Consider the following 8261-nt stretch of genomic DNA (forward strand, 5'->3'; position numbering starts at 1 on the left):
GGCCTAGAGTGCCAAACAGCTTTCCGTACAATTAAATTTGAAATGTAAAGGAGAAAATGATCCCAATCCCAGCAACACCATCCATCTTAGGGGAAAGTACTGCATTAAAATATATCAGCTATCATTAATTCTGAGTTTTTAAATGGCTACTTATATTTTTCAAATTTCTAAATTGGAAAAGAAAGATTAAAATGGTAATAGAAAGTGAAAACTCTCCTCTCAAAGAAGAGTAGGAAAATTGAATATGTGAATAAGTCTACCACATGGTCAGAAACCAAAGGGTACTTCCACTTTGTTGAAGCAAAGCAAGTCTCACTATGGCTAATGTCAGGATGGGAGACCATCGGGGGCCTCATGAATGACACCTTCGGTTCTGTGAACGAACAAATGAAGAATATAAAATAGAAGAAATATATATTCATGATCTACAAAAATATGGATCTTGGAAAGAAACCCATATGGACAGGGCTTGTGGATGAGTAGTAGATTGTATAGAATATCCAGGTTCAATTCTCCAAAAAGTTACTGCAAAAGGTGGTCTTAGGCCCTGAAAAGCTGCTGTTCCCCATAAGTGAGAGACTGTAACCCCCAAGTTTTGGGGTCTATTCTTAGGGTCTGAGGGCAGCAAGCTTAACTTTCAGGGTTTCCACCTAGAGTCAAATTACTTCCTTTCAATCTCCAGCAATATTACTTCAAAACAGACCTTTTAAATTTCTTTCTTAATTTACACCACTCCTTCTGAAGGATAAAATAAGAGGCCTTTTCTTTTCTGTACTTCAATTTCTGGCAGGCAGTTTATCTGAAGCAGACCAAACTCTGCTGGCTGCTGCTAGAGCTACACAAAAAGGGAATAAGAGATGACTTCAGAGATTGCAACGGAGAGACTGTGATCACAAGAATAATTCAATCCCCGAATGGGAGACAGCTAAGACAGTGAGTGACATCCCCATGGTCAGGGGGCATCCTCTGATTCTGCTGCTCCAACTTAGTTGCTTCGGCTGCCTATGTGGACCTCTGTGGAGGTCAATTACTCCACATCTACAATATTCCACAACTAGCACGGGTGAGCATCTTTTTGTTGTTGTTTCCTTTTCAGCAGCTACATCATGGGAACAGATCCTTAGCTTGTTGGTTGTCCTGCCTGGGGAAAGAAGAAAAGTAAGTTGCTGTTTCTTTCAATTTAAAGATTAGCCCAAAAACCAATTTCATGCTTAAAGGGGCAGCCTTATCAGAAGATCTCTTGGTCAGCGCAACCCGCACTGTGTCATTTCAGACATAAGTCCCACTGAATCTTATGAACTGTAAATACGTGCAGGATCGCAGCTGGCCTCCCATGTACTTTGCCGACCCCTTTGATGTGATGTTGTTAAAAGAGTTTTAACATGGGCATTTGTTATAATTCCAGTTGTGCAGATGCAGCCTAAACCGGGAACAGATTCCTGTAGCCAAAGGGGAAAGGTATGAAGGCAGCTGGAGACATTAGAAGCGAACTAAAGAATGGACTGCGAACATTGACGCCACAATGGCAAGATGCAGGTAGTGTGATATTTATTTATTATATTTATATCCCATCTTTGTCTTTCAGGGAACTCAAGGAAGCTTACATCCTCCTCAATTTTATCCTCACCACACCTGGGAGAACTGAGGCAGAGAACATAGCTGGAAATGCATTTGGACCCGAAGGAGTTGAAACGGTTGCGCAGGCACTGAAAGAAGTCTTTTTGCTATTGCTGCAAATGCCTCTAATGAAGACAACCATAAAATGTTTCCTGAGGCTGTACAATGCTTGCATTTTGACCTTGGAGTCCTGGGAAAAGTGTTGGATATTTATGGGGGGCCATCAGGGACCACTCCTGCCATCTGGGACAGCCTTCATAGGCCTTCACATGATCTTGCGTGATCTGTTGAAAATATCACTACCCATAACAGCTGACAATGCTGCTGTGAAGTCATGCCATGAGGCACAGTGGTTAGAGCACTGGACTGGGAACCTGGGACATCTGAGTTCTAGTCTCCACTCAGCTATCAAGCTCATTTGGGTGACTTAGAGCCAATCACGTACTCTCAGCCCAGCCCACCTCACAGGGTTGCTGTGAGGATAAAAGGGAGCTTAATAGAGAAGAAATGGTCAAAGAACTCTGTATCCCAGACACTGAAATCATGCCAGGTTCATTGCCACGTGTCCCATCCCATCTGAACACCAGTGGGAGTTCTTGCCATGAAGTCCCGTAGCCCTTTCACCCATGGAAATATGCCGTCTCCTCCTCTCTCTTTCCTGCTGTCAGACTCATCTCATGGTCTGACATTAAAACTCATGTTGTCTTCCAGAGGGATGAACAGGAGACCTTGGCATCATTGGCACCTTGTTAGTGATCAGGCAGCTAAGATGACCACTGGCGGCACCCCCAGAACGCTTCCTCTGTTTTGCGCATCATTTCCTGAAAACTTTCTATGACTCTATTATTATTATTAGGGGTTGGTGATATGCAGTCTGTCCACCGCTGGTGTACAACCTGAAAGCAGAAACTAATGAACCATAGAGAGAAATATTTCTTTGAGAAAAATTGTTCTCAAGGTTAAAGCAGCTTCCTGATTTGTAATGTGGGCAGATGTTCATAAACACGGACATGATCAAAACATGCGATCTGACAATAGCACAGCTTGAGAAAAGGTATGGATCTGAGAAGGTGTCCCTAGAGGACTTTGCTAGAGGCCCTTGACCTCTTCCTAGGCTTGGCTGGGTTCTGTTGACATGCTAAGCCAGGGCAGTGTGATGATTCCGGTGTGGGCCGTGACCTGGGGCCAGTCAGCCCAGCCCACCTCACAGGGTTGCTGTTCTAAGGCTCGAATGGAGCTATGCAAGCCACCTCGAGTTCCTCACAAGAGGAAAAAGGCCAGAAGTAAGTGTGTGCTGCTCATCTGAACCCCCTTTTGCCCTGGGCGCAGCTGATGAAGTCGCCTTCACTATTGGCTGGTTTGGGCCCCCTGCCAAACCCGGACAGCACGCTAAGCCACAGCCAGAGGCAAAAGGTTGGCGAGCCCCTTGGCCTGCGTGGCAAGCGAGGCTTGTCCCTCTGGCCAAAGGCTCCCGCTGGTGGCAGCCGGCATGGCGCCCGAGTGGCCCTTTGCACGGCCAGCATCAAGAGCCGCTCCGACCCCATTCCAGGGCTGAGCCGGGGACACACCCGAGGCAGTGGCGGATCAGGCCTGTTTCTTCAGGAGGAGGCGAGGCCAAGGGCCTGCCCCACCCCGTTGGCACTGGGGCACCCGGGGACAAGGACAAGTCACTTCGCTTGCCACCCGAGGCTTAGAGGTTCGCCCAACCAGCCCTCTGACAAGCTGAACCCAATGCCGAAAGCGAGGGGAGACAAAGGGGTCGCCCCCGGGACCAGAGGTGGGTGCAAGCCCTGGGATGCACCAAATTGTCAGTGCTGAGGCACCATCCCGATCATTCACACACACACACAAAGGGTGTTTTGTCACACAGGGAGTGGATGGGCAGACAAGAGGATCTGCATGCCAGCGACCCTCATTAAAACAGAGCTTTGTGTTAAATTCAATTATGAACTGAACTGTTTCCAATTTTTCAATTATATCAAACCTCAACCATAGTTGTTCATAGCATGCATTAAAATTTCAACCCCTTTCATGGCTACATTTTGGAACATATTAAGGAAATAAATATATACATGTTCTGTAATTGTTCTTTACATTTCCCCCCTGCCAAGGATAACCATCAAACTGATGCTGCTTCCCCCTCACCTTTCCCTTTTTACCTTGGTAATTTCTTTTTTAAAGCAAAGTTTAAATATGAATGACTATCAACAGGGTGCTGCATTCATATTTGTGAGGCTGGTAACCTTGAAGGGCCATCTACCTTTCCTCCCGACTGACTGAAAAGGGCTTCTCTTTGTACTGCAAGGACTCAATTCATTAAGAAGCACTTACTGGCCATTTTGATATTTCTTTAACTTGAGCGGTCCACTGGCAGCCTGCTGGGGGCTGTAAGCATTTCAGAAAAGACGTGGAAGCTGTGCAGCAAGCATTCCCTGTAAATAATGTTCCAATTAATAAGATAATTATACAGCCCGGGAACACTTTATTGATGGGCTCTGCGAGTGAAGTGCTATTCTTAACCCACTGGTGAAGGTTGCATTAACCTTCTCCTCTTGTCTTCAAAAGTTTAAAGATTAGAAATACATTACATGCAGAAAACAGACTTCATGGTGAGCGATAAAAAGAAGGTTCCCGGTCAATCAGCAGGCATCTGTCTTCACGCGGATGTCTTTTGTTGGGTCAGCTTGCTGTTAGAAACAGAAAAATAGAAGCCAGCTTTTGAATGAGTGCACACGTCTTTGGACTAAATAGGAACGGTCAACTCAAGTAAATAATGTTTTATCATGAGGAGGGCAGTGGAGAAGGCAGGCCAAGCTGTTTTTGGCTGAATTGGGCAGCTTGTTTTACAGAATGCCTACTTTGAAATACCCTGAGCTATTTAAGATCGATGCTGCTAGATAGATCTTCTGGCTGGACGAGTTATTCTACTCCGAGAACAAAGTGGACGCAACCATTTTGCCCAGATTCACGATAAAAGTGAAAGTCTAAACTGGCCTATTTATAAACGAGGGGGGAAAGCTGTAAGCAGTGGCTGAATGTGTGACACACAGCAGGAGGTTCAGAGGACGGGGGCCCCGTGTGTTAAGGGAAGGCACGCGGCCATCGTGCTGCCCGTGTGGGTAGTCACAGGGAGCCCCCCTGCACAAGGGCTCCGTGCCAACACGGCCCTGCTATGCTGGGTCAGTGCATCCCGGCCGGCTGTCTCTTCCCTCTTGTGGACCAGACCAACGAGGTGCGCGAGGTGGGGAGAGCATGAGCAGGCCAGTCCGCTCGCATTATGGCGGCAGACGTCTGCAGCAGAGAGCTCTCAGCACCTTCCTCAGGCACCAGGGAACTGAAGGGTTGTGATCAAGCCAATGCAAACGTGTCCTGTGTCTGGGCTGCACAGACTCCGGCATGTCCAGTGCGGCGTGGTGGTTAAGAGCGTGGGACTGGGACTCGGACGGCCTGGGTTCGAGTGCCCGCTCAGCCATGGAGCCAACTGGGTGACCTTGGGCCATCACAGACTCTCAGCCCAGCCTACCTCACAGGGTTGTTGTTGTGGGGATAAGATGGAGGAGGAGAGATGATGTAAGCTGCCTTGAGCCCTTTGTAGGAAAAGGGCAGGATAAAAATCGGAAAATAAATAAATAAAATGTCCGCCTGGGAGAGACAACATTTTGCAGGTGGGCGATGGGGTGCAGCCTGAGGCCACCCACCTGCTCCCCTGCCTTATATGTGCATCCGCTGCCCTGTACAAGACTGGCTGCTGTGGGCAGCATGTCGTTCCGGGAAAGGTGAAGTATAAATTAAAGGAATACAAATAAAGCCAGTTGAAGTCCGCACTGTGGCTTTGTGCCACAGGGAAGACGGTGCCAGCTTTGGCCTCCCCGAGACTCACTGCTTCATAAGGCTTCCAAATCTCTCTCTCTCTCTCTCTCTCTCTCTCTCTCTCTCTCTCTCTCTCGTGCGCGCGATAACTGTCTTAAATGCTGGCCAACAGCACCACCTAGTGTTGAAGTCTCATATTTCCAGCGATTGGCCCTCTAATACGAATTACATCCGTTAATATTTAATAATATTCAGCTAATGTAATCTGACATTGTATCTGTGTTCACATGTTAGGAGAAGTCTAGTTTTAAAGACAACCATAATTATTATTTTTATCAGTTATCTTCATAGTATTACTGTTTAGAACAGCATCAGCATCATCAGTACTATTATTATATTGCATTTACAGTATATCCTGCCTTTTTTCTTCTCGTGAGTAATCCAAGGCAGTTTACGTAGCTCCATTTTATCTTGCAACACCCTTGTAAGGTATGTTAGGCTGAAAGTCTGTGGGTGGCCCAAAGTCACCCAGGGAGTTTCATGGCCAAGTGGGAACTAAAAAGGGTTGTCCGGGTCCTACACACTCAGCACCGCACCAAACTGGTCCAAGATGCTTTATATCTCATTCTTCCTTTATGTGTGGGCAAGTTCTACTCCAACAGGTATTTTGGCCTACAACTTCCAGTGGCCCTAAATCTGGTAGTGAAGGATGATAGGAGTGGTAATTCCAAACCACTGGAGGACCTCAAGTTACCCATCCCTACCTCACAGCTCAACATTTTGGCCGATTCTAAACACATTGCAACCATCAAAATCATGCTAGGATAGCACGGTTTCCTAACCCTAACCCTAACCCTAACCCTACCCTGGTGCACATTTCTAACCCTAATATAGGGGAAGCTTCCGCTGAAAATTGTGCAATTTTGAAAAGTCTTTCCTTGCGTTGCTTTTTCTGCACAGCTCAACATATCTTCCCATTGTAAACACATTTCAACAATCAAAATCATGCCAGGACAGCACGTTTTCCTAAGCCTAACCCTACCCTGGTGCACACTCCTAACCCTAATATAGGAGAAATCTGTATAAAAAATAGGACGATTTTGAAAAGTCCTTCCTTGAGTTCATCTTTCTGCACAGCTCAACATTTTGGCCCATTCTAACCACATTGCAAACATCAAAATCATGCCAGGACACCGCGTTTCCTGAACCCTAACCCTACCCTGGTGCACATGTCTAACCCTCATATAGGGGACGTTTCCACTGAAATTGTGCAGTTTTGAAAAGTCTTTCCTTGGGTTGCTTTTTCTGCATGGCTCAACATATCTTCCCATTGTAAACACATTCCAACAATCAAAATCATGCCAGGGCAGCACGTTTCCTGAACCCTAACCCTACCCTGCTGCACACTTCTAAGCCTAATATAGAGGACACTTCCACTGAAAATTGTGCAGTTTTGAAAAGTATTTCCTTGGGTTGCTTTTTCTGCAATCAAATTAATTTTCATATTTTCCTTGGCCCAGGGAAACAATCCTAAAAATAGCTTTCTGTGTGTACATCCTTAGCCGTCTCAGTAATTTTCCACACAGGGCTGGTTTGAAGATAATATGGACCCGAGAATCATGTAATCCACCCTGGTTTCCTTCGAACAAAACTAGGATATATACCATGTGTAGCAAATATCTACTCAGATGCAAGACCCATACCAGTTTATGCCATTCATTCAAATCCATAAATCCTTCCAGTGTGACACTATTACTTTTCTAGCAGCAAATAAAGGATGTGAATTTAGCTGCTTATGTTTCATATGTATATTATTTTCAACAAATAAATTCAATAGGGCCAATCTGGAGTCCATAGGTACTTCTGCTTTTGCAATCCAAGTAATCTTAGTGAAAATTACAATCCAGAAGGGTAGAGGCTTATAGATAATGCTAAATGTATGTTTCCAAATGTTTGTTTTGGTTTGGTTTTTTTCCTTTAATTTTCAATAAAGGTAATTTACCGAGAAAAAAGAAGGAAGACCCATTCAGTTCCCTGGAATGGAAGCCTAACTGTGCAAAAAGTTGTGTTTTGCCGCTTGTGTTAAATTTTCTGGCATTTGCAGCTGTGCAAAGCTCTAAATGGGGAACTGTGTGAGCACAAGCAAAAGAGGGGTGGGACACCCCCTTGTTTGAATGGGAGGTTGTGGCTGCAGCCAGATCTTTCAGTCAGGGTTGGAAGGGAGAACAAGTACCTGGAATGCTCACACAGCAGCAAGCAATGTGGTTAAAGGCAGAGCAAGAGAACAGGGCAAGAAATGGGCAATGGATGCGCCTTGCTAGACATGGCAAGGAATATACTGATCATTTTGAAAGATGCTTGGCAGGATGATACTGGAGAATTTAGAGGTGCACAGAAAGACATTCAAGGGGTGCTTCTTATACTTTCTTATTCTTATGTCCTGTTTTTTCCTGCAAGGAACTCAATGCAGCTCAAGGAATCTTCTTTCTCCTCGTCGTTTTCTTTGCACAATCATGGAATGGCTGACACCCTGCCCTGGACAGGAGCATGTTCCCCTGAAAGGACAGGGTCTGCAGTTTGGGGGTGCTCCTGGATCCAAAACTTTCACTTGATTCTCAGGTGGACTCGGTGGTGAGGAGCACCTTCCTCCAACTGTGGCTAATTTACCAATCACGGTCATATCTCAACCAGACAAAGCCTAGCCGCAGTCACATACGCCCTGGAAACATCCCAACTGGATTATTGGAAGGTGCTTTATGCAGGGCTGCCTCTGAAGATGCTCTGAGCACTCCAACTGGCTCAAATAGGGCCACATGTTTGCTGTCAAGAACTAA

The sequence above is a fragment of the Varanus komodoensis genome, unplaced genomic scaffold (assembly GCF_004798865.1).
Source record: "Varanus komodoensis strain SLA01 unplaced genomic scaffold, ASM479886v1 scaffold31, whole genome shotgun sequence".
Classification (NCBI taxonomy): Eukaryota; Metazoa; Chordata; class Lepidosauria; order Squamata; family Varanidae; genus Varanus; species Varanus komodoensis.